Here is a 26,322-nt window from a genome sequence, read left to right as displayed (position 1 = left end):
CATGCCCAGTGTGCATTCCCGTGTTTGGAGTGGAAAGAGGACACAGGCAGGGATTACAGCCATAATTAAGAAAGTGATGCTCCCTGAAAGGGCAAAACACGAGGACATAGAGCCTGGGAAGGACTCAGCTCTTCAGCTGTAGCTGATTGAGAGACACAACTTTTGACTTTGTCCAGTGAAGAACAGAGTGTGTATAGCGAGCACCAATGCTCCCATTAAAGCTGTAGTGCTAATCAAACTAATTACACACATGAGGCTGGCAAACTGCTGGAACATCACAGTGAAAAAAGCCTTACACAATTCAAAGGGGCAGTGATATTTAAACATAAAATTGCTGGAAAAAGGATATGGAAATGAAATGTAGCAATCCATTAGCAAAAATTACACTCCCTTAAAGCAAGGCTTGTTTTAATGTCAGGTTGATAATTTTTCAATTACATAAAATGTAACACAAAAGTTGCATTAGAGTTCATAAACATGTCTTCACTGAGCCATTACACTCCTCTACATTGGGATGCCAACAATGACTGCCTCATTTGGTGAGTGGATCCATGTGTTATATGGCACTGGGCAGTAAAACACAATAAAAAACGTGCTGTCACCAAAAGGATAAAGGTATGGAAGAACAGTGTGAGTTACACAAGCAAACAGCCGAGGTGATTCAGGGGTGCATACCACTAACTTGCTGCCAGTGCTATGTGATGGTGAGCCCATGGCTGTTCCCAAGGATGGCAATAATGACCTGGCAGTCGCACCATGCACAACAGCCCTCCTATTACAGAGTCCCTCCCTTAGATACAAACACAATTCACCTGTTTCCCTTACTTCTATTCATCCAAGCACACCTCGTTTCACTTCAATTAATGCCAACGTTATATATTTCTTAATGGCTGTACTGTATTAGTGTTTCTTGTACGATGTTGAGGCACATTTGTTTTTGCAAAGAGGAGCGTGGTTCTACACCGTGTTTTATATTCGTGTATATCACTGAAATTTATACTGTGCAGAGGAAATTTCCATTTTGCTACTGTTAACAAGCTGTTTGCTGTTTATCAGAGCATCTATAAAGGAAGCTAGAATTAAAAAGAAGAACACATAGTGCAGGAAAACTTCATCAGCTTTCTGTCATTCCCCACTGCCTCCTGCTTACCTTGCAAGCCCCCATACATCACACCTGGGCTCCCGAGCACCCCCTGAGCAGCACTGCCATTGGTGAGACTGGAGGGCTGTGGGTGCCTCACCTGGAAGCAGTGGCAGTGAGCTTTGCATGGAGATTTGCAATTTCAATCTGAATGTCCCTAATAAACCCGAGGAACGCGAGCCTTAGAATTCAGCTATGAGGTGAAGTAGCAGTACATCAATGTCATGCTTTATATTATGGCCTAGAAAAACAGTTGTGTTAAACACTACCCAAGTCCTCAGAGACCGGACAATTATTTTTCAAGTGATATAAGCCCTGACAGCTTTAGCAACAGCACTCTATGCCAGCATTGTAATAAAGGCCCACCGAGCACCGCTGAGAGGTACGTATCAGGTGAATACATAAGCAATGCTGCACACACCTGTGGCTCTGCAGATGTCCTGTCCAGCCCTGGCAGGCTGATAACGAGGTGTTGCATGCCTTTCCCACGTAGCTTGGGTGCTACCATGAGTCCAAATGGGCTGGGTGTGCTGCAATGCCTGTGCTCCAGCTCTGCACTCCTTACTCTGCAAAGCAAGCCCACGGGTTAGGAATGGCTATCATCTCAGCCAAATCATCAGCAGCTGGAAAAAAAAGGAGGAGAAATGATGGAAAAGCCAACAGCCTCCTTAAATAAGTGTAACAGCACCACTGGGCCTCACCACAATGATCCTGTACTTGCAGGTTGTATTTTTTTTCTCTTTTTTTTTTTTGGAGTGATATGTCAAGTTAAGCATAGCGTAGATGACACTCAACAGGTTCCAAAAAGACAAATAAACAAAAATTCCCTTGTAACCAATTTTTCTTTTTCCCATCAGAGAAAGCAAGGAGAAGTCAATCTGCTGGAAACAAAATTTCATCCTGGGTATATAGGACTGCAACTGTTTAAAGATACTTTGTAGTTATAACTGGAGAAGAAATTGACCTGCTATCTTTCCACTTCTCCTTGACACGCATTCAAAAGAACATCAATATTTCTCTTAAGACGTTGCTAGACTTGACTGCTGTGAAGTTGCTATTATTCTTCCCTTTCCTTTAATTATTTTCTTCCGTATATAGAAATTTGTTTTCCTCAGCTGATAAATATCATCAATTTAAGGAATGCTACTATCATATAACCACACAGATATATTTAGCATATAGAAAGCGTGTTCTCCCTTCGTCATTATAATAGAAATACAACTTGATTTATAATAATGTTATTGTCGCCTGCAACCCATTCATTTTTTCCAGTGGAAGGGCTGCAGGTGCTGAGAAGAGAGGAGGTGGCACTGCCAGAGCATTCCATTGCTGTTTCTTGCTGGGGATTGACTCCACGGCTTTCTGGAAAGGGTGGGGTACCCCGAGGCCCTCTGGACCTCAGGTGGGATGTAAGGGTTTGAAGGTTGCTCCTATCCATCATGACCACCAAGCCACCGGCACTGCATGGGTACCTGAGCATCCTTCCTGGATGCTCCCACTATTACTGGGGTGCAGCACCCCACCACACACCCACCACTGCCCTATTGGAGCAGCTGGGATCAGCTCAGCCTGCTGCTGGAAAGAGTTCCTCTGCTTACTTTGTAGAGAGCAGCTGCAAGCACTGAGCTCCCCGGCTGCTGAGTCTCAGCTGAGAGCTTCCCATCCTACATCCTCTCCTGCCTGCACCTATTTGCAGCCCCCAGGCAGAGTTCAGCTGCTCTGTGAGCAGGACTGAGAGATGGCATCATTCGTCTGAGCTCACTCCCCAGGCTGGCAGTGCTGCAGCACAGTGTAAGTGCTGAAAATGCCTCTCACTGTCTGGGATGGGGAAATTTCAGTCCCTGGCAGTGATGCACACATGCACACCAAGTCTGATATAATGAAGTGAAAGCCAGATTGAGCTGTGCCGACAAACACACCTGTAATTTACCTCTGCTGCTCAGGGCATTATCCACCTGAGGAAATCTCTGTCCATCTCCACAGCTGCTGCTCACAAAGCACTGTGCCTTTGCCAGAACTCTCCATCAGTGACTCATAATTGCAAATTCTCAGTTGCAATTTTTTCCCTAACTCCTGTGCTCTGTTCTGAAATGGCCGCTCATAAACACACACCAACTTGTTTTTTCTCTCTTTCTTTTGTAAGGGAGGCATTTGTTTAACGAGACATTGATGGATCTGAGCTGCCAGCCAGAATTGTCTCGGTGGTTTTGTGGGTTTTCAGCAGCAGCTTTCTTCTCGAGCCCGGGTTCTCCAGCCCACACTTCACATGACAACCCATGCTAAAGCCCTCAGGTGAAGTGATTTCTGCCCTCCTTCTTCCAGTATCTCTTGGTGCTCTGATGTCCCCGGGGTTGCCCTGCTGCTGACACAGCCCCACTGCTCTGGTCCCACACATAGCATCCGGAGATGACATTTACCACAATGTATACCAAAGACTTTGACTCAAGTAGTAAATCTTAAAAAAAAAAATCTTACTGTCATTTCTTGTATTTTTGACTCACCTTGAATATTCAGATGGAACTGAAAGTGCTGGTTTTAACTTTAGTTTGTTCATTACCAAAGGCCTTTTCCCACTGACTTTGTCCCAAAGCGACGCATGTGCATCAGGTACAGGTATGGCATGATCTGTGGCATTGTACAAAGTACCCTGCAGGTGTTGTATGTCCTGGACTCATCTTCCTACAAGACAAAAGAAGATGCCAAGACAAAAGAAGATAGCAAATGGTATCCTGGGCTCCATGAGAAGAGGGGCGGCCAGCAGGGACGGGGAAGTGATTGTCCCTCTCTACTTTGCCCTCATGAGGCCTCATCTGGAGGACTGTGTCCAGGTGTGGAGCCCCCAGGACAAGAAAGACAGAGAGCTTTTGGAGAGGGTCCAGAGGAGAGCCACAAAGATGATCAGAGGACTGGAGCACCTCCCCTATGAAGGCAGGCTGAGGGAGCTGGGCTTGTTCAGCCTGGAGAAGAGAAGGTTGCAAGGTGACCTCACTGCAGCCTTCAGTACATGAAGGGAGCCTACAAACAGGAGGGGAGTCAACTCTTTGAAAGGGGAGATAACAGTAGGACAAGGAAATAGTTTTAAGTTGAGGGAGGGAAGATTGAGGTTGGATGTCAGGGGGAAGTTCTTTGCTATGAGAGTGGTGAGGTGCTGGAACAGCTGCCCAGAGAGGCTGTGGATGCCCCGTCCATCCCTGGAGGCGTTCAAGGCCAGGTTGGATGGAGCCCTGGACAGCCTGGGCTGCTATGAAATGTGGAGGTTGATGGCCCTGCATGTGGTGGGGGAGTTGGAGCTTTCATGATCCTTGAGGTCCCTTCCAACTCAAGCCATTCTATGATTCTGTGCCCCAGCTGCAGTTCGTGCATGGTCCTGATGCACTGTGCCCTGCCCTGCTGGGCCACACTGGCAGCCACGGGGGATGTGATTTGCAAAGGTTGAGGCAAAATCTGCCTTGTGTTGGCTGGAAATTGCTACTCCTCTATCTACGTAAAAATGAATCAGAGCCATAATTCTTGTCTTCTCCCAATTAGAAACTACAATCGAATTGTCCACATACTTGGATGTCTCCATTTTTGCTCCAGTCTCTCCTATTCAGGGATGTATGGACTATCAGTTATTAAAAAATCCTCGTCTTTCTGATATAAATATTCACTAGATGTGGTTTCTTTTGTCTGCACAATAAATATTATGGGGAAGCTCACCAGGAAATTAGAGCAGAGCCTGCAGCTGGCTGTCCTTGGATGATGTACTGCGAATGAACCGCATCCTGTGGGGATTATTCCAGTCCCTGAACATCATACTTCTTGTATCTGAACATCAAAATATGCTTTCTTCCAACTCCAGACAACGGTACACATATAAATTTTCTAATGGATTTTCTGTTCAGCTGTCACTGTGGCTGATCCAGTAGACAGAAGTATATCAGCCACATCCACTTATATTAAAAGTACCGTAACATTCCCCAAATCACTTTGAATTTGGTTTGATGGTCTCAGATTTCAAGTAATATACAAAATCACATGTTAAGCACTTTCTTTCATACTCCTTCAACTGGTGTCATCCACCCGAGCGTGTGCAAGGCCTTAGACATGGTTACACAGCACATCCTTACCTCTAAGTGGGAGAGATACAGGCTTGAAGAGTGGGTATGGAGTTGGTTGGGAGGTGACAGCCGGAGGGTGACAGTGAGCTGCTGGGGTGGCCTCAGTGGTGGCCATGAGGATGCTCAGAGGGCTGCAGCACCTCTCCTATGGATACAGGCTGGTGGAGCTGGAGGTGTTCAGCCTGGTGAAAAGGCAGCTGTGGGAAGCTCAAAAGGTGTTAGTACCTTCTTGAACAAGTTGTCCTTACCTTCAGGCGGGAGAGTGGCACAGGACTGAACGCTGGAGTGGTCTGGAAGGATACAAGGAGATGGCTGCTCTCCATCCATCGGCAGCTACACCGCATTCATCAATGTCACAAAAGCTGTTCCCGGCTCCCATCTGGCCCGAGTCCAGCCTGTGCTGGAACTATGATATTGGTTTTGGATAGATTAGCTCTCAGTTAGTCTTTAGCTGTCTCGTGGAGGAATTATTGCACTATAATACAGTCTGTAATTACATGCTCACATGATATCTTTTCCATTCAATGCACAGGATGGAAATGTATGGAGAAGCGTTAAGGTTGCAGGGACAAAAGTGAATTTGACCTTAAGGTGCTTGCATCCAATCTAAAAAGCCTTCCTGTTGGCACAGCTTGTCAAAAACTCCGTTAATTACTCAGAGGCCAGATTTGCTGGGCTGCGCATAACAGCCAAACAGGGAGCACTTCTGCCCAGAGAGCTACATGAGTGGAATTCAGCCCTGGACACACTCGGGCAAGGGAGCTAGGTGAGTGCAACACTACCAGCAGCTGGGAGGGAAGGGGACATCCCTCAGGGTTGGGCACAGCTTGGGCATTTGCACATACCCTTCCTCACGTCTCCTTTGCACACCTGAAGCATCCCTTGCTCATGGCTCCGCAGAATCATTTTCCCAGCACAGGGCAGGGCTGTGCAGCCCCACAGCTGGGCTCTCCATGCGCACATCTTGCTCCACCCAGGGATGAGTGAAGGCTGAGGTCTCCAGTTTTGCAGCAACACCATTCCATGGTTTTACAGCACCTAAGCTGATTTCTGACCCAGCTCTTCTCCAGTCATCCTCCTGCAGAGACACTGCTTGCACTGCTGGCTCAGCGCATGGTGCCACTGCTCAGCAGTGCTCCTGGACCACCAGCAAGCACTCAAGTCTCTCTTGTATCACTCTTACTGCAGCTCATTACACTGAAATCCCATTTTCAAGGCCATTATCTTCATTTTTGTCGTTCAGGGAGTGCTATAGCCGATCTCCGCTCTTAATGTTCCCATGGGAAAAGCAGCTGTGGCAACAACAGTAACACAGCAAATACTCAACAGGGCTTCATAACGCTGGGCTGTAGTATGTTTGATTTTCACGTGTCACATGCATGTACGATAATTCACAGCTGACGTTCCTGAAAAAGTTTTAAAGGTATCATAAAAAATAACAGGTTGAGGTTTGTAAAATTTATTTTCCCGAGGGAGGAAGCAATTAAAGCATCCATTGGAAAGTGTTAATATGTCTCTAATTATTAGTGAGAGGCAGCAACAGCTGGCTACATTACCCTACACTAAGTCCATGTCCTATATACCTACCCTTTGTATACCATGTATGCTGTATATCAAACATGTTCTATAAGCTTCTGGATTTTCTCAGCTGCAATAAAGCAACCCTGTTTGTGTCACAGTAATATCCCGGAAATTATTACCCTTCAAAGAAAAATCAATTTTTTAAGTTATGTATTACTTAGGGGAAAAAATGTGAGCAAGGAACATTCGTCCATGTTATTTATTTCTGTTTCTCTATGGTGATGGGGGGTTGTGATGACATGTCCGGACTACTTGATGACTGATGTTTGGACTGACTGAAGTTAGATTAAGCCTAACTAACAACAGTTAAGGAGCAGCTTGAGGACTATGCAGCTCTTTGCTTCAGAGCACTGACACTGAGTCTCATATTAGAGGATGCTGCCACCTGTTTGCACGCACTTTCAGGCAGAAGCAGGGAGATGTAGATTCTTTTTTGATTTAAACAAAAGCTAAATGATTTAATTCTATTTCACCAGTCATTATCTCCTATCAAAGCAGATTGCTTCCAGAGCAGAAGCTTTTTGCAGGACCCCTCAGCGCATCTCTCTGCTGTTTTAGGCCAGTGAGTGCTGAAATGCAGCACAAAAGCTTCAGCTCTAATCCTTCAGGGCTTGAGTACTGAGAGCATAACTGGATATGGTGTAGGGAGGGTGATTACACTCCTATTCAATTTGTTTTTTGACTTGCCATATGCAGCCAGGAGGGGAATCCTTATGCAGATGGATTTGTCGTACAACACAGCTCGCAGTAACAGCAAAATTTGTCTGAAAATCTACCTTATAGCCCTTCTTGCTTCTACAGCCTTGAGATCCTAAGGCTCAGCACGTGACTGTGCAAGGATCACAGCAATACAACTGGCATTTTCCCCCTTCTAATTCTTTGAAATTTCAAGATGATACGAATACTGGGGTTTGTTTTGTTTTGTTTTTTTTTTGCAATTTTTACCTCTCTGGTAAGTGAAGTCCAAAATCACCATCAAAATAAAGCAGCAATGCAAACAGTCATGGTGTGCAAGCCACGGCCCTCATGCAGCAGCCTCACAGGGCCAGCAGCTGGCAGCCAGCATGTCACAGTCTCCCACGATGAGGTGCATCTATGCAAAAGCAGCTCATTCCTCCACAGGGGCATGGACACAATACTTTCAATACAACCATGCTGTTCTCACTGTTAAAGCTTTCCATTCCTCTGTTTAGGTGACATTTAATTACCTTTTCCTTCTCCCTCCAAAATCCAAGGAAAATGACGAGTTCTACAGAACAACGATGATATTTCAGTTGTTTGGTAGTTTCCATCTTCTCTGTCCCTATAAAAAAAACAGCGGTGATATCACATTTTCACCACCAATGCATAAACATCACCAAGCCCATAATACACAGGGTTTCACTCCAAATCTAGAGGTTGGCAGCCCTGCCAGCAGCAGGCGGTTGGAACTTGATGATCCTTGGGGTCCCTTCCAACCCAAGCCATTCTATGATTCTGTACATAATTTTCATCAGCAGCTCTTGTAATAAATCCAATGCCACATTTGCATTTCCAGCATTTGTTTTTTGCCTTTCCAACATAGCAGCTTCTGAAAGGCTGTTTTCCCCTTTGACACGACACATCTGACAGTGCCACAGGAAGCGGGGGATCTTCAAAGAGTGCCACAGCATTGCTGGGAGTGCAGAATGCATCTGTGTGCATCTCACAGCAGGAAAAGCAGCCACTTCGGGAGTAATTAATGCAAATCACTGCTCCACGTGTTCACATACACGCTTGTTCTGCTGTGAGAAACTTGGGTGCCGAGTAGCAAAATGCACGAAGTGACAGCCATGGGCTGGAAAAAAGGAATAAATCCAGCACAGAGCAAATGTGAGTGGGATGTGGGGTGGGCAGGAAGTTATGGTACTTGCTCAGGAAATCTGCACCTCCCCCTTATGGCATATAGAATCACAGAATTGCTCAGGTTGAAAAAGATCTTCAAGATCATCGAGTCCAACCACAACCTAACCATACTACCCTAACAACCCTCTGCTAAATCATGTCCCCGAGCACCACATCCAAATGGTTTTTAAACACATCCAGGGATGGTGACTCAACCATCTCCCTGAGGAATCGACTCCAGTGCTTAACAACCCTTTCTATAAATAAGTGTTTTCCTGATATCCAACCTAAACTTAGCCTGGCACAACTTGAGGCCACTTCCCCTCATCCTGTCACCTGTCACCAGTGAGAAGAGATCAGCCCCACTCTCCCTGCAATCACCTTTCAGGTATTAGAAGAGAGCAACATGTTTGCTTTGTGGTAGCCACGTTACACCTTTAAAATGCAGTTTTGGTACTCTGGGAGGAAGAGAGGTCCCAGCTTCAGCACATCTGTGAGTTAGGGCCCAAATCCTGCATACCATATTTAAAAATCCCTATTATCCCTATGAGTCAAAGACTCTCAGAGCTCCTGTAGTCACCAAGAGCTACCAGTGACAGCGTGGGTGAAAGCAGCTCCTGGCAGAGAGCAGCCTGCAGTCGTGCAGATCTGTACCCCACACTCAGGTTACACCATCACCGAGCAGGGAGCTCTGTGGGACCAATTCTAAACATATCTGATGGTCAGGTTTGGAGCAGAGATTGTAAAAATGGTGCTCAGCATGTTTTCTGCGATGGCTTTTGAGTACTTCTGTTATTTAAATCCATTTTCCTGCATACTAAATTTGCTACCGTTAGCTAATCTGCTTCATGTCAGATGAAAGTAGAGATAATATGAATACTTACAGGTTCCATTTGATACAAATTTTTAGATAAGACACAGTGAAATGGAAGAAATTTCTGAAACAATTCACTTGACACTTCTATACAGTTCATTTCCTTCGTTTTCATTTTGCCTGCATCTCATTTTCTTTGTAAATTCCTCCACCCAGGCTTTAAATTCTGCAGAATGTGATGTGGCAGTCACAGATGACCCATTCAAAGCCGTGTAGGTGACACAGAAACTCAAGACTCGATTTAAAAAATGAGTTACAATGCCTCATTGAAAGTCAATTCATGTCTCTAAGTAGCTTAGTCCCTTCCTAAGACTTTGCCCAGCCTTCTTTCCTTCCTATAGACATTTTAAACACTCTGCTCCTCTATATTTTTTGAGCTTGTACATGCTCATATGAGTGCACATAACAGCTCGTGTGCACCTGAGCCATCTGTGCTTCAGCAAGTTACTGAGGCAGGGGAGGTTTAGGTTGGATATTAGGAGGAAGTTTCTCACTCAGAGGGTGGTGAGGCACTGGAACAGGTTGCCCAAGGAGGCTGTGGATGCCCCATCCCTGCAGGCATTCAAGGCCAGGCTGGATGTGGCTCTGGGCAGCCTGGGCTGCTGGTTGGTGACCTGCACACAGCAGGGGGTTGGAACTGGATGAGCACTGTGCTCCTTTTCAACCCAGGCCATTCTGTGATTCCGTGATTCTTTGGGTCCAAACATGAAGCTACAGCTGCACTACAAGCTATGAAACAGTTACCACATCCAGGAGTTTGCTCCAGAAAGCAGCCTCCATCATCAGATACTCACAGACATTGTCTACCTGGTTTTGTAAGATTCCTTCCCCCAGCCGAACAAATCGGCCCTGTAAAAGCCTCTTGTAAAACCACATTATGATTTTTTCTCATCATCACATTACTAGGAACTAAGAGAAATGAGACAGAATCTGGATATCCATAGCACATGGGCAATTTCTGAGAGTTCCTGGAAGACTGTAAGCAAATTGATGTTACCCTTGATTTTGTGCTCTATTTCAATTTTGTACATAGCGTTTTCCTCTTCCATTTAATGGAAACTTAATTGCTACAGAAAAAAAAAAAATAAAGAGAAGCAAAACCAATGTGTGATTTAACGCACACAGTATAGCTCCCAGACATTGGGTCTGAATGGGGGATTTCTCAACACAGAATGCTTTTCTTTGGGAAGTAATTAATTGTGCGTGTCAGCCAAGAGCCACACTGTCCCCCTCAGCCCAAAGCCATAATCTGAACTGTGTGTTCCTTCTTCACTTTTTACAGCCATCAGTTGAAAGAAGGCTGGGAGCAGTTCCCCAGTGGTTCCACATCCTGCAGGGAGATGGCAAAGAGAATTTGGGACTGAGCAGCCAAATCAGCAACAAGCAAGGACTTTCCCAGCAGGGCATTTTTGCTTTGCCTCAACAATTGATTTTCTCCACATAGTGCAAATATCTCTCGTTGGAAATGTTCCTTGCAACCCTATTAAGATACTTCCTAGCTTTTCACAAATGCAAGGAGGGAATACATAGGCCTTAGTAGTTGGCGTGACACAATTTAGTCATTGATAGAATCATAGAATCATGAGGTTGGAAAGCACCTACAAGATCATCTAGTCCAACTGCCCTTCCATCACCACAGCTACCACTAAGCTACTAAACCAGATCTCGTAGCTCCTCATCCAGACGCCTGTTGAACACTGCCAGGGACGGCGACTCCACCACCTGTCTGAGCTGCTTTCAGTGCCTGACCACTCTCTGAGAGAAAAAGTTTTTCCTTACGTCTAACCTAAACCTCCTCTGGTACAACTTGGGGCCATTTCCTCGGGTGCTGTTTGTTGCCTGGGAGAAGAGGCCAAACCCCTCCTCCAATAACTCCTATAAATTAGACAATTAGACAATAAGGGCAAACATGAACTCTTTGTCGGAGAACTGATAGGTAAAATTGGTTTCTGTGTTAGTCAAGATCAAGGTTAAGTACCAGTAATAAAAGAACTATGGTAATGAGCTAACACATGCCAACATGAGACTGACAAGAATAACCCATGTACAGCTCCCATACCAATATGAATGTGTGCTCATTGAAAGTATGAGGTACCTAGCTGATCAGAAGAGTTTGAGATAGGAAATCAGAAGAAAATATGCATCAAAAACAGGGGACAGTAGTTCTTTGGAAACATCCTTATGACTGTTTGAACACTACCCTCATATCACGGTGTGTTAATTTGAATTTTGCCGAAATAAAGCTGTGACTTTCTGGGTAATCTCAGAATGAAAGTGAAATGTAAGGAAAGGAATGAATCTTTGTGCTGTGTCTAAACTCAATTCGATCTAAGCATTCCATTTTTGTTCTAAAGAAAAGTAGGATGTAACTGTGTGAATTTATGTTCCCTTCCTCTGCTTTCATTCTTGTAAATCATCAATCCCACACTGAATCTCAGCACCCAGTCTTGTTTTTCTACCAAGCAATCCTGAGACTTGTGCACTGCATGAGAACAAAGGATGGATAGAAAACTCATGTTGCTTAACAAGCAGGAGAGCCTCCCAGGTTACAGAAGCCAAGATCACAAGACTAAGAAGCCAGGCTGGATGTGGCTCTGGGTAGCCTGGTCTGCTGGTTGGTGACCCTGCACATAGCAGGGGGGATTGAAACTAGTTGAGCATTGTGGTCCTTCTCAACCCAGGCCATTCTATGATTCTATGATCCTTTTATTTGCTATGGCATCTTTCCAATGCATAACAAGATCTTTTGCCTGCATATACAATTGTTTCTCCTTCTGGCCCACTGTGACAGATGGGTGTATTAAATTGATGTTTAATATGTTGATACATAAAGCTCAATTCGTACTAAAGAAGTGTGATGCTTGTTAGAGAAGATTAAAATTCAGAATGGTAATAATGGATATTACTCTTGCTTTTCTGTCTAGCTGAAGCCTTGGGGTCTGGCTTACAGGTGAACATGGTACCAGTCTGAGTGTAAAAGCAGCCACAGCACAGGTGATGCTGCAAAGCAGCCCCACACATGGGAGGAGCACTTGCAAGAGCTTTGCAGAGGCTCTGAAGCCACTGGGGTTGCAAGCTGTCAGGTGCACCACACCAGGCATCCCCCAAAGCTGCTCTGCTCAGAGAGCTGCTCCCTGAATTAGCACCAGGATGATTGCTGCAAAATGCTTTTGGACAAGTTCAGGCAACAAGTGGCTGTTTCTTAGCAATTCATAATGCTCTCTCTCCACTGTCTTTTTCTTGTGTCCCATTTATCTCCTCACAGAGCTGCTGAGCAGCGCCCATCTCAGCCAGCACTGCTGCACAGCCCCAGCTGCTTCCCCACACGCCTCACCTCCATGCAAACAAGTCTCTTCCATGAGTGAGATACACAGCATTTACTACATGCATGAAAGAAAAAAAAAACAAAACAAAAGAAACCTCATCAAATTAAACCCAAAAGGACATGCTTTGCCTCATGTAGCAATAATCAGCAAGGATTTGATCTTCCTGCCAAACAACAGCTATGGTAAAATACAGCATGAAGAGTTACTGCCTGCACCCAGAAGTTCATACACAAAGTCCAAATGAAGTGTAAAAATCCTCTTTTGCCCATAGATTATGCATTAAAGAAAAAAAAGAAAGAAAAAATAAAGAACATCTTTTGCAGGCCAAAGCTAAAGCCCAAGCATCCAGTTGGTATACATCTATTAAACACGAGGGTCTCAGGATGATCAAGGTCTAAATGTCTGCAATAAATAATGTGAGTAGCTGTGCTTTTTACAATTCCCCTTTCCCTATTACTAATTGCAAGCATCCTATTAGCTTTAATTACAGCTACTAAACATTCAGCAGCCATGCAATATTTATCAATCTAGCTGCAATGGCTCCTAGGTGATGCTTTTCCTGAGATATGGCTGGTTCTGTTTAGCACCAGAACAATGTGCCTATGCAGTATGAGGAATCTGCACAAAAGCATTAAATCATTCAAGAGTGAGTAGCTGAGCAATAAACACATTTAGAACTCCTTTAAAAGCTCTGGTTAAAGCCAGTAAGGTGTGTCCTCCAGGGGATGCCCTCTTCCATCCTCCTCAATCCCTTAAAGCAACCATGGGATCCCTCAGATGCAAAAAGAGCACTCATTAGCTCACATGGCCCTGCAGCTCATTGTCTGCAGGCATTAATTAACCTTAACCCTGTTCTGATTTTGCTGCACAACTCCAAATTTAGTGCCACCAGATGGGGACCCCGTGGTGCTGCAGAGCTCCCACCTGGAGAAGTGCTGCCCGCGGATGTCAGGGTTTGGAGTGAAATGCATAAGGCAGAGATGGCAATAACTGTGACAGTGCTGAGAGCAGCAAACCTCGGTCTTAATGGGAGCTCCTGTGTGGCTTCTCACTCCATTTCTTCATTAAGACATACTTGTTCCTGAAGCCAAAGCTGTTCCCATCACACAGCCACAGGCGTGTGCAGACAGGAGCTCCCCACGAGCTGTGTGCAGCCCAGTGGGAAGCCAGAGAATGCAATGGGTTGCTGTGACATCTCCTACACGTTTCTCTACAGACGGTCCTCACATTCTGCAGAGCCAGAACACGGCGACACAAGGACAGGGGGACACAAGGATGCCAGGATACAGAGACATCAGGACACAGAGCCCCAGGACAGGGGGACAAAAGGACAGGGGACACCCCCACAGTAGGAGGGGGAATGTGCAAGCAGAGCCCTCAGCCCCACTCATGCCCTCCTCCCTCTGAAGAGGCTCCATCACAGTGCCTCCCTGCCTCAGGGAATGGCAGTTTCCTAGAATAGTATCCCAAAGTAGAAGACATAGCTGCTGGAAACTTCAAAGGATTATTACAGAAATGGTAATAAAGACTATCAATGATTCCTGTATTTTTCTGCATTTAAAAACAGCATTTATCACAGCTATGGGTTTTAACAGCCTTTAAATTTCTTTTATCACTGCGAGTAGATTTGTAGTGCTGTGCACTATATATTTAACACTTCTGATCTATGCAATGATTATTTTGTGTAAAAGCTGATTTTTTTCAATTTAATTTCTCTGTTACAATGCATCCTTTTCGTTTTGTCGTGTTTGTTTCTAACCTATTAAGGAACTTTGTGCTCAGTGGAATTACCATTGCCTTACCTCCAGACTGGTTGGTTTCCTTCACTGCGTCCCTCTGTGGAGCAAGGTAGTGGAGCTGATGGCATATTCCCATCTAAAGATAAATTTACCAACAAAAAAAAAACAAAGGATGAGTAGGAAGCACATGTCCAAGCTGCTGGGTATGAAGCTGGAGACAGAAAAGAAAAGAATGCTGCCAGAATCACAGGGAAAACTCAACAAAAGAGCTTTTGAGTTAAGCCTTGACCCCAAAGACGCTACAGAAGTAGGAGATGAGACACTGTTTCTTTTTTGATTCTTCCAAAGAAAGACTTTTATGTTCTCTGAAACACATAAACATCTCTACCTCTAACACTGATGCCTGATGCTGTGCCAGTTGGCTGCAGTGACCATCAGGAGCTCTGGCAGCAGGGATCTCTGACACGATGTCACACCCATAGAGCTCATCCAGGGTTGCCAGGATTCACACGAATTCTACTTGTGACATTTTTGGTGTTTTCTTCCTCACTGTACCTGTATAAAAATATTGAGGTGACAGAAATAACTGAAGGTTCACATTCAAATGCTTTTCAAGACCAGTGGGAAAGACTGAAGAAATGTTCGGCGAATTGCTTTGTTTTGAAGGTAATTCATGCCACATAAGTTTCCTATTTATTTAAACTCTGCAAATTCATTCATATTTAATGCATCTCTACCGTGGTGAGGACCTGAATTAAACTTAACTTGTGTGTTTTGTAGATCAGACACTTTATACTCACCTCAGATCCCTGCCACCTGGAGGGAGTGTGAGCCAAGTGCTGGAGCAGAGCCCGTTCTCCCTGGGAATGCCCTGTGCCCACCGGGCTGTTGGCACAAGATGCTTTCAGCTGCTTTGCTTGATGTTGCACTGTGGTATAGCAAAGCATTCAAGCATTGGTGGCCCAGAGATTAAAGAAGCAGCATGGATGGTTTGCAGAGGGCTGGGGAAGCATCATCCTGCTGGCTCCAGGCCTGGCCAGCAAAATGCCCCGGTTCTGGCTGCCGGGGGTGGCTGTAAGCCAGAAAACAAAGGTGCTCCTACAAGGCAGTGTATTCAAGTGCAGGCATTCAAGGCCAGGCTGGATGTGGCTCTGGGCAGCCTGGGCTGCTGGTTGGTGACCTGCACACAGCAGGGGGTTGGAACTGGATGAGCACTGTGGGCCTTTGCAACCCAGGCCATTCTATGGTTCTATGATCTCAGCACTCCTGGGTACCAGCATGAAATTTGGAGAGGTCTGTGAAACAGAGAGAGTCTAATTTGTTACAATGGGCCTTGGTGCCCAGCTGCTCATCCCTTGAGATACCCCTTCTTACAGACTGTTGCTTGCCAGTTCCAAGGTACCATGCAGGCAGTGCAGTCCACCTGCAGCATGGAAGCACTGTGTGAAAGGCTGTGGCACAGACACCTTTCTCAAATTCTCATTTCCAGCTATCTGAGACAACTTTGTTCTGGTGTAATTTGAAACAATATATTGCACTGATCTTACATTCACAGACATCAAAGTTGTTCACATCTACCTACAAAGTGTGAGACTTGCTCCATTACAGCATTCAAATCAGGCAGAAGACAAGCCTCTTTGATCTGGTTTTGTTGCTTCTTGAATTTTGTTCATTTTAATCTTCCCATGGAAGTAAGAGACGTAGCTTAAGAAATCTCTATAAAAATTGTCCCTGGTGTAGAATGTGACAAGCAAGCAGACGTGATTCATGAACATTTATGATGTATTAATCAAACCAAGACAACCTTCCTTCCAAACATGCAGACAACCATATAAACAACTTTGTCAGCACTGGCATAAGAATAAATGAATTAACCGTTTCCAGTGTGTGAATTTTCTTGTTTAAGCTAAATGTACAGAACACAACAGATATGAAAGGAGGTTCTGCTGGCCGTGCCAATGGTGTGTATGCACGTATGTGGCTGGCAGAAAGGGACAGAGTAAAGCTGCATCCCAAAAAAAAGCACAGTCCTGTCAGATCAGGGCCATTTATGTAAGTAAGTGTAAGCCCAGCACTGCCAAATAGATATCAGGAAGAGAATCCATTAAGTGTTATTGAAAGTCAGGGTATCCCCTCTAGCTAAGAAAAGTTATTAGTCTGACAAATGTCAAGTGCTAATCTAGAACTAATGGGATTTAATTTTATGAATTGTTTTCATAAATATTCTAAAATGTCTTTAGAGAGACATACTATATAGTTTCAGATCTCTTGAATTCATAAAAATATTTTAGCACAGAATATGAATAATTCACTGCTATGATTTTATTTATATAGCAAAATGATATTTTATTTGTTTGCGCCTTAAACCACAGCGTCTCAATGTCTCCATTTGCCACAAGCCCGTGGAAGCAATGGTGTGCAGGAGAGAAACAGAGAGAGCCAACCAAGCACTGCTCCTCAGAACTCCTCTGCTCAGATAATATGAATGAAGCACTTTTATTTTACCTCCACGTTGCTGCAGTACTTCAGAGCGCCGTTCCAGTGGCTGCATCGCCCTCTATTCTTTTCATGGCAGTGTGGGAGGGGAGAGTTGGATTTTCTGTTCTCTTCGTGCCAGCTGCCTGCTGTCAGCAGGAGAGTTCCTCTGTCTGTTGCTCGTTTCTCCTTCCACCAGAACAGTGCTGGAAGGTGAGTTGGGAGAGATGAAAAGCACTTCAGAAGGAGCAGGGAAGGGAAGTGAGAAACTGAAACTAGCTTTGTTTACTCAGCTCCTTTTGTTCCAAGGACCATCCTGCAGGGCAGCCCAGCCCCGCTGCCACTGTGCCTCACATAGCAGCAACCCAACATCCTCTGTCCCTTCATTTCTGCTTTTCTTTATGAGCAAACAATGCTGGGTGTATTTTCCCACCAACTTTTCTTGAAGCGGGTGGTGGAAGCCAGGGCTGGCACCTCCTGCTCTGAGGAGAGTGCTGGCAGCACCTGCCATGTCCGACTGAGACACCCCAGCACTGGGTGCCTGCTGCTCAGGTGGAACCTCTGCTTGCTTCAATGCTGCAAGAGTAACCTCTGGTGCAACACAGTTTTCCACCAAATCTTTCTTACATCACTTCGGAGATACATGGAATCATAGAATGGCCTGGGTTGAAAAGGACCACAATACTCATCCAGTCCCAACCCCCTGCTGTGTGCAGGTCACCAACCAGCAGCCCAGGCTGCCCAGAGCCACATCCAGCCTGGCCTTGAATGCCTGCAGGGATGGGGCATCCACAGCCTCCTTGGGCAACCTGTTCCACTGCCTCACCACCCTCTGGCTGAAAAACTTCCTCCTAATATCCAACCTAAACCTCCCCGATCTCAGTTTAAAACCATTCCTCCTTGTCCTATCACTATCCACCCTCGTAAACAGCTGTTCCCCCTCCTGTTTATATGCTCTCTTCAAGTATTGTAAGGGCACAATGAGGTCTCCCCACCTTACAGACTTCAAGCCACCACTGAGGTGGTGATCAGGATGGAATAAATGACAAAAAAACCCAGCATTCCATGACCCTTTCCTCATTCTCTGATTAATGCTGCTTTATGTCAGGGTTTGCCCTCGTGCCCCACACCTGCCAGGGCACAAGGCTCTCTGCCTTGAGTCGCCTTCCCCTACTTCCAGCAACAGCTGTTGATTTCCCTCAAAGCTCCTCAGTACAGAAAGGATTTCTGAGCATAGAAAGCCCATCTCTTATAATAACATCTCCCAGTCACTTGTTATATCCTTGTAAAAATGACAATAGGTACTCTACAGTACAGCCAAGTATTTTAGCAGTAAATGAGATTGCGCTCACCTGAATTTATTCCCCAATACAGGCATGGTCTGGAGAATCACTGAAGTGCAACATTTCGACTCTTCACCATCACACAGACATCAGAGCAGAGTCAGTTTTGTACGTGTTTGCCAACAGCATCAGCACCCTGTGCCCTGTCTTGTTTCTTAGCATTGTCCGTGCTCAGTCTCCACCAGGCTTGCATGCCTGCAATAGGAAAAACACAACTTCTTACCCATGGCAGATCAGCTTCTGCTTTCTAAAGGGAAGAGCATGTCATTTTATAACTCAGTCAGTTCTGCTTTCTGCCTATTTTGCATTGAATCGTGCAGTCATTTGCTACTTGGGAAGGGACAGAACAAATATCATTATTTTCAACAGAATTTCTGCTGTTTACTTCATTAGATAGAAACAAGCACTAATCCTGAAAACCAAATATGATTAAGTACTAAAAGTTTGAAAGAAACTAAGAAGGAAAATAACTGTAGTAACACATCTTAGTTAAAATCCGATCACCTGAGGCAACACCCTGGTTGTGCAGAAGCTTTCTTTTTCACTAAGGAGCTACAATGCCATGGCAGAGGTTTGCTCTGTTCCCACCACCCCCCACTGCCTGCTGCACAGAGCAGTGCAGCCCTGGGCAGTGGGGCTCCCATCTGCAATCTCTGTGGCCTTTCTGAATCCTCTCCTGGCAATATGGACTGAAAGTGATTCTTGTTTGCAGGACAAAACAAGAAATCACTTCCTGGAGGAGTGGAATTATAGAATCACAGAATGGCCTCGGTTGAAAAGGCCCACAGTGCTCATCCAGTCCCAACCCCCTGCTATGTGCAGGTCACCAACCAGCAGCCCAGGCTGCCCAGAGCCACATCCAGCCTGGCCTTGAATGCCTGCAGGGATGGGGCATCCACAGCCTCCTTGGGAACCTGTTCCAGTGCCTCACCACCCTCTGGCTGAAAAACTTCCTCCTAATATCCAACCTAAACCTCCCCTGTTTCAGTTTAAAACCATTCCTCTCTTGTCCTATCACTATCCACAGACATCATCACATTTTCTGAAAGCTGAAATCCCACATGCTGTTTTCCAGCTATCTTTGTCCTCTCTGAATGATGTGCATCCTCACAATGTCTTACATTGCTTTAGCTCCAAATGGAGCAGCAATGTGTCAGGTCTGTACTTTCATGAATTATAATCTTGAATATGCTTGTTTTGGCCCTCGGTGCCAAAGCAGTAATACTCCTTCCCTGTGCGACATCCCTGCTCGGACGTGAATGCAATGGCATGTAGAGGAGGGCGCTCCACTCTTTGTACTCACACCCAGCTCATTTCCCAGGTGACAGTCCCACCTTCCTCTGGACCAACAGGAGATAGCCACGTACCATGGGAAGAATGCCATCGATAGTGACAAATGCCCACTCAAGGCCAACCAGAACCACTTTCATCTGTAGTTTTCCAAAGTAGGGGATTCTGCAGAACAACTTCTCCAGGGAATAATAGCAGCTGCTCCTTTCCTCTCCTTCATCAAATACAAGTGGACAATTTTCCCAGAATGGAACTTTTTCTATGAAACAAATGCGCCTCCTCCTCCATCCCCCACACAATTCCAGCTCACACGCACTTTTCCAGGTCCATTTTCAAGCATCAGCCTTGGAGCAGCCCTCTGCTGTGCCTGGAACGTTAATTCAATGGCAGAGCGCGAGCAGAACTGTATTTCCTTACATCTCCTCTTGCATAAAAAGCTGTTTACTCCCAAACTGTTAACTTTATGGAGACTTACATGGTTGAGCACTCCTGCTGCCGGAGATATTACTTCTGTCTATCACGAGGGAAACCTGTCCGATGAAATTTCTTATCTGTCACCCAGATGCAAGCTGAAGCTTCTTCGGGATGCGCCGGTTATCTGCCTCAGATTAAAAGAGTGAGTGCCATGTTGGGAAGTGATTTGTATAGATCGCTGGGTTTTAATGATAAGTATAAAGGACTTCACCTCTTCAGGAGTGTCACTGCAGAAACTGAGAGCTGAACACGATCTCCTTGGAAAGCAATTTGCGCTGCAATTACAAAATACCGGGGTGTGTGTCATGGAGAGCGAGTGGATTGCAGAGGTTTAATTCTCCATTTACTGCAGGCAGGCGTTCTGTTATTACTGACATCCTTGTGATGTGCCAAGTGCTCAGTGGTGGCTTTCACATGCGAAAGCAAATTAAAGAATTTTCTCTAGCAAAAAGGTCTGTCTTTACCTGCGTGCCTTTGTTCACTGCATGCCCAGCTCTAAAGATAATGAAAGTTGCAAGGAATGCATAACAGCTAAATCAGCTTGCTGTGCAGCATGTCAGTTAGCATGTCATCAGCAAGAGCTCAGAGATCACCCCAAGCTAATGAACTTGGACACAAGAAGAGTCCAGCTGCTCCATAACCCCCTTTTCTTTTTGGGTGGGTGCAACTGGAATAATCTTAACTTTTTCAAATGATTTTTTCTGCCCTTAAAGAAAACAAACCCAATCGTTGCAAGCATATTTCAAGTTATATTTAAAAAGAAAACAACATGTGAGGAAACTTTTAAAATTATCATCTTTAAATAAAGTGCTTTTCTTTCTCTCCAATAGCTTCATATCATCTGACAAAACCGTCCTGGCTGTATTCTTTAACAATAGCTATAAAACTGAAGAGAGGAGACAAGTAGGTTTATTGCAGAACAAGTTGTGACTCAGATTCACTTAAGACATACCAAAGAGATTTTTTTTTTTGCTCATTCCTATAGGAAAAATGACTTTTATGTTTTTGAAAAAAGAAAACAAAAAACAAACAAACAAAAAAACCCAAAACCACACACCAATCAGGCAATCTGAGTTATTTTTCCCCAAGGGAGAAAATCATAGGGAGCCCAAGGGCTGTGCAGCCCTGTGCTGAGATGCCCAGTGGGAGCATGGCAGGTTGGGTGGCCTTGAGACCAAAGAAAACAACTGCAGGAAGTATAAGGAAGCTTTCCATGCATCATCTCATCACATTCCTGCTTCCAGCCACATTGTGCTTACAGCACCCACCTCATTTTATAGCACGTTTAAGAATAGGCTATTTCAGTAAATTCATATGGGAGGAAAGCCTTTAGTTTATAGTGCCTGCTATTAATATCAAAAATCTTGTTACCTCGGGAGAATGGCCATGGGCTTGATCTTAAACCACCAATGGGATCAATTTTCATTAGGAAAGTAACTGGCACTGAGATTTTGAGATGAATGCTGAGTTTGGCATTCTATGAACTGATCAACAAAAATTGCCCATTTAATGCGATATGAAATAATTAAGGACATGCTGTATGATTGCTGCCTTAAATTCCTACACCGGCTCTGACATTACGTGATGCTCAGTAGGAAAGCCAATAAAAGTCTCTGTGAGGTTATTTTTCCTGTGTTGTCAGCACATTGCTAGTTAATGACTTTCAGAGTAGGTCAACTGAAAAGTGGTTTCTTTCACCGTTATATGTTACTATCAAGATTTTATTTCCTTTGTCAGCTGTTATTTCTAAACTCCAGGAGCTGTAAACATGATTTTTGATTTATTTATTGTAAAAAATGATTATTTTCTAGTCACCACACAGCTGATTTTGAAAAGCTATTCCTTTTTTATGACTGCACAGTCCTATCATCTTATATCTCAAGCACCATAGAGAGGAAAGCTACTTCATAATTACAAAACCTGTCTATAACTTTGGTTTCCTTGCTGGCTGTATTAAACGTGCTTCTATATCAAATGCATGAACATGAAAATGTATGTGGGCCACAGCTCCAAAAGCAAGGCATGGCTCAATCTACAAAGTGGACATGGACTGGGGAGACAAAAAAAGATCGAGATCAAACTGATCTCTGGATTCACCAAGGTAACGCTCTAAAAAACTCATATATATTCATATATATATACACATACTTAATGCCATCCACAGTCTCAAACAGAGCTTTATTTGTCTGCATTTGATACCTTATGGTCACACCTCTCAGCTCAGGACCACATGTGGCTGGTTGGGTGTTCAGCAGTGAGGTACGTAGAACAGCGTCAGGCAGCAACACTGGGGAAAGCATTGTCAGTGGGTGCCAACTGGTTTACACTACAAAACAGAATAAAATAAGGCTGTTTTGTTAGAAAGACACCTCAGAAGGGAGAGTTTGTGGCTTACACCCCTTCCTTGATGCTCCGTCCCTGGAGATGTTCAAGGCCAGCTTGGATGGAGTCCTGGGCAGAATAGTCTAGTATTAGATATGGTAGTTGGCCACCCTGCCTGCAGCAGAGGGGTTGGAGCTTCATGATCCTTGAGGTCCCTTCCAATCCAAGCCATTCTATGATTCTATGGTTCTACATGCTGCGTAAAACCAACTTCAAGTGATTTTATGACTTCAGTTCTCAATTCAAGCCAGCAAGGGCATAATCTGCCAGCACAAACCATCACTTGATACCACCAGATCTCCTGCTCCTGCCCAGGGCAATAGTAGCAGCCTAAGTTCAAGTTCAACAAGGGCTTAAAAGACACCACTGCTGCTCAGTCAGTACAGCAAGAGGCCAAAGCCTGCTGCACGCCGACCCAGCTATTAATCCATACAAGGCTACCTTTCTTTTCAAGAAACTTGAACAAATTTGAAATGAACTTCCAATGAAATATTAATACTTATGTATTTCCTGCATATAAGTGATGGCAGAATTTGGATCACTGCCTATACCTTTAAAAGCAAGCTTTGAATAATGCATGGAAGATAGGAATTAAATAGTTGTCTTCTCTAGAAGAAGATAGAGTTGGACCCTTATTCTTTTCGTTTCCTCATCATTAGCTTTATAACCAGCTTCTCACTAGTTCATGAATATTAGAAGAATTTGACAGTGAAATATATTGCAATTGAAAGAATATTAATTAAGGTTCATCTCATATTCTGTGGCTCTCTGTAATATCATCTGAAAAAGAGTCATTATACCAAACTGGAAAGTCACGCTTTATTCAGGACAGTGTTATCTTTTTAAGCAGATGTGAAGTTATTAATTTAAACAGTAAAACATTTCAAAACCTGTATTCCTCATTGTTTCAGATATTAAGAACTGCCTTTACCTACTTAAGCAGTGAAGATTTTACTTGATTAATCTTTTCAGAGAGTGGGAACTGTGGGTTCTCCATGATTATAACTTTCCTCCTAACAAATCAATGCAGAGAGCAGGACAAGTAAATTACCTCCACAACAGCCGCCGACGAACTGGCGACGAGTCCCCAGCATAATTCATTCCCATATTGTTTTTGATGCTTTGCACTACGGCATAGCAATTCTCTGATGCCAGAAACAATGCCCACTTTACTGCAAATTAGTACTACCAGAAAAGTCGCATAATCTATTCCTTCTGTTCTCTTTGCTCATAAATAGCAATTTAAATACTCTAGGGATCATCCACTCAAATAAGTTATCATGTTGCTTTCCAGACTCTGAAGAGCTCTATCCTTAATGGAACCAAATCCAACTCTTTTAGCCTTTTTTTTATTTTTTTAGTCAGAAAGACAAACAAATGAACATAAAAACCCCATAAAAACAGGAAGCTTTTTTACTAAGAGGCCTATGGAAAAAGTTCCCTATCCATTGCACTGCCTCCGTGTTAGATTTTATGAATGGAGACAAATAGCTTCAACAGACAAATTATCTCAATTCGGATTGATTCTCTGGTCCTTCAGGGAATCAAAAGAGGATGCAAATCTGATCAGAATTTTTTTTTTTTTTTTTTTCCCTATGCAAACATCAGTAGATTTAGTAAACAATAATAATTTAGCAACCAATGCACTGCCTGGCACTCACACATCTTGTGCGTCTCACAGGCCACCGTTACAAGTTAGGTCTATTTAAAAATAGCCCAAATTTTGAAACAACCAGTGTTGCTACATCATTTATTTAATTTTTATATACTCCTAATTGATATAAAATAGCATAACGTTTGACTGAAAACATACTGTTTATAAACTGCTGTTCTAGCATTAGAATTAGTTTGAGTTTATTCTTTAAAATTAGCATATAACATTTAATTAGTAGTGGAATTTTTTTTTTTACAGCACACCTTCCATTGAACTATGGCAATAAGTGTGTTTCCTTACACAGGCTGCAAAATTCACTTTAACCCTAATTCTGTTTATATTCTTTGAATGACTGTGGATTAATGACCAATGAACTGAACAAACAAGCCCGGGTGTGCCAGTCTGCAAATAAATAATGCAGCCTGCAGTACCATCACCCTGGCTTTGACACAGTCTATTGCGTGCCGTCAGGGCTGAAGGACCATGGAAACACTGAGCTACTGCAATCTCTTGATTTATTTCCTCTGTTCTTTTACTCCAAATGGTTCCAAACTAGGCTCAGATTTGTTGTGAGGTCTGAGACCCTCATCTTACCTTACCAGTCTGAAAGCCTGGCTTCATCTTGTCTTTTATCCACTTTGGTCCACCTGAAAACCTTTTGGGCTTCAGATTAATTTGGACAATCGTTGAGAAGCTGAGCGCTCCGAGCACCGAGCTAACTCAGCCACCTGCTTCGATGCCTCTATAGGCACTGCAACCAAATTTAAATTATTACTACAGTTGAGCTCATTCTTCTGGTTATGTGCTGCAGCTGTGCTGATTTCTGTCACTTCTGTAGTTACCATCTTTTATTTTTTCAGTAAAATCTTCCGTTGGAAAAGTGAATGAGTCTGCCCAAGGACTCGTCCACTTTTACAGGGAAGCTAACACTGCAAAGCCATCAATCTTTGCTGCATTCCCAGCTTTACTGCAACTCTCAGCTGCATGAAAGGAAAGCAATCAGGCCAACAATTTCACTGTGATCAGATCCCAATTCTTTTAGTTTCTCTTCCATTTCTGAACAATGATTCACCCTGCTTCACTTCCTTACCTAACAGATGTTTTTTTCCAAATAATTTATTGCTTGCATGACGAAGGGTCAAAATACTAATCAACATCCATAAATAATATCCTCTTAGATCATTTTAAAACAACTCTTTAATTAATGTGAAGAAATCGAATGTGCGTTTTATAAGCCCATCAGAATTCTTATATGATACTGTCTATCTCTAATTGCTATCCACTTTAAAAGGCATGCCCTGAAAGCAATGATCAAGTCTTAAATGCCTGAAGTTAAAGTTCAATTACACCAGATGAAGGGAATGCTGAAAATTGGCCAACTTATTAAAATCTGTATAATTTGACTGCACAACATATCTAAAAGCATTGAACAGATTCTGAGTTGATGTTAATGATAACTCTGCAGCGGTGGAACACCAGCGGGTTCTGATCTCCCACTGGGACCAGGGGAGAAAGACAAGGCCAGGAGGGGGAACACAGCCAAGGCATGATCACAGAATGGCCTGGGTTGAAAAGGAGCATAGTCCTCATCCAGTCCCAATCCCCTGCTGTGTGCAGGTCACCAACCAGCAGCCCAGGCTGCCCAGAGCCACATCCAGCCTGGCCTTGAATGCCTGCAGGGATGGGGCATCCACAGCCTCCTTGGGCAACCTGTTCCAGTGCCTCACCTCCCTCTGGATGATGGATGGGAGCAGTGTGAGGAGGGCATGGGGCTGCAGGTGGGTAATGGGGTTGGAGCAGGAATTCATGATAAAATAATAGGACTTGGAGAGATGGATGCCAATAGTTTTGAACAGTTTCTGTCTAGTGAACAACTACTCACTGCTGAGTACTAAGTACTACATAAACATTTTATGAATATAAATAAAAAGAAATAAATTTATCTCTTATATGGGACAGAACTGGAATAGCAGTAAGCTTCAAAGTCGCTTAAGATGTTATTTTTCCTTCGATCTCTATTGAGGAAAAGTGATTCTGAGCCACCAAGGAATGGGTACTGCTACTTTTTCTCTCACTACTT

The 26,322-nt window shown here is 44.0% G+C and overlaps 1 protein-coding gene across 28 annotated transcripts in view; it reads right to left on the bottom strand.

Moving 5' to 3' along the window:
• The window catches only part of LOC104912096 (uncharacterized), a 106,164-nt gene that overhangs the window by 28,135 nt on the left and 51,707 nt on the right, over positions 1-26,322 (bottom strand). For 19 of the 28 annotated variants that reach the window (XR_014884658.1, XR_014884657.1, XR_014884659.1 and 16 more), the window contains 11 exons: positions 22,406-22,532; positions 20,418-20,481; positions 20,208-20,330; positions 18,452-18,637; positions 17,130-17,305; positions 15,013-15,179; positions 14,688-14,760; positions 8,031-8,125; positions 5,251-6,647; positions 3,643-3,820; positions 1,563-1,707 (listed from right to left, as the gene is read on the bottom strand). The gene's annotated coding sequence lies outside the window, so the exon portion shown is untranslated. Of the gene's footprint in view, positions 1-1,562; positions 1,765-3,642; positions 3,821-5,250; positions 6,648-8,030; positions 10,890-14,687; positions 14,761-15,012; positions 15,180-17,129; positions 17,306-18,451; positions 18,638-20,207; positions 20,331-20,417; positions 20,482-22,405; positions 22,533-26,322 lie in introns of all 28 variants that reach the window. The other 9 variants (XR_014884667.1, XR_014884668.1, XR_014884672.1 and 6 more) reach the window with 8 other exon arrangements.

This window comes from Meleagris gallopavo, chromosome 8 (genome assembly GCF_905368555.1).
Source record: "Meleagris gallopavo chromosome 8, MGAL_WU_HG_1.1, whole genome shotgun sequence".
Lineage (NCBI taxonomy): Eukaryota > Metazoa > Chordata > Aves > Galliformes > Phasianidae > Meleagris > Meleagris gallopavo.
This window is presented reverse-complemented; position numbering and strand designations above follow the sequence as displayed.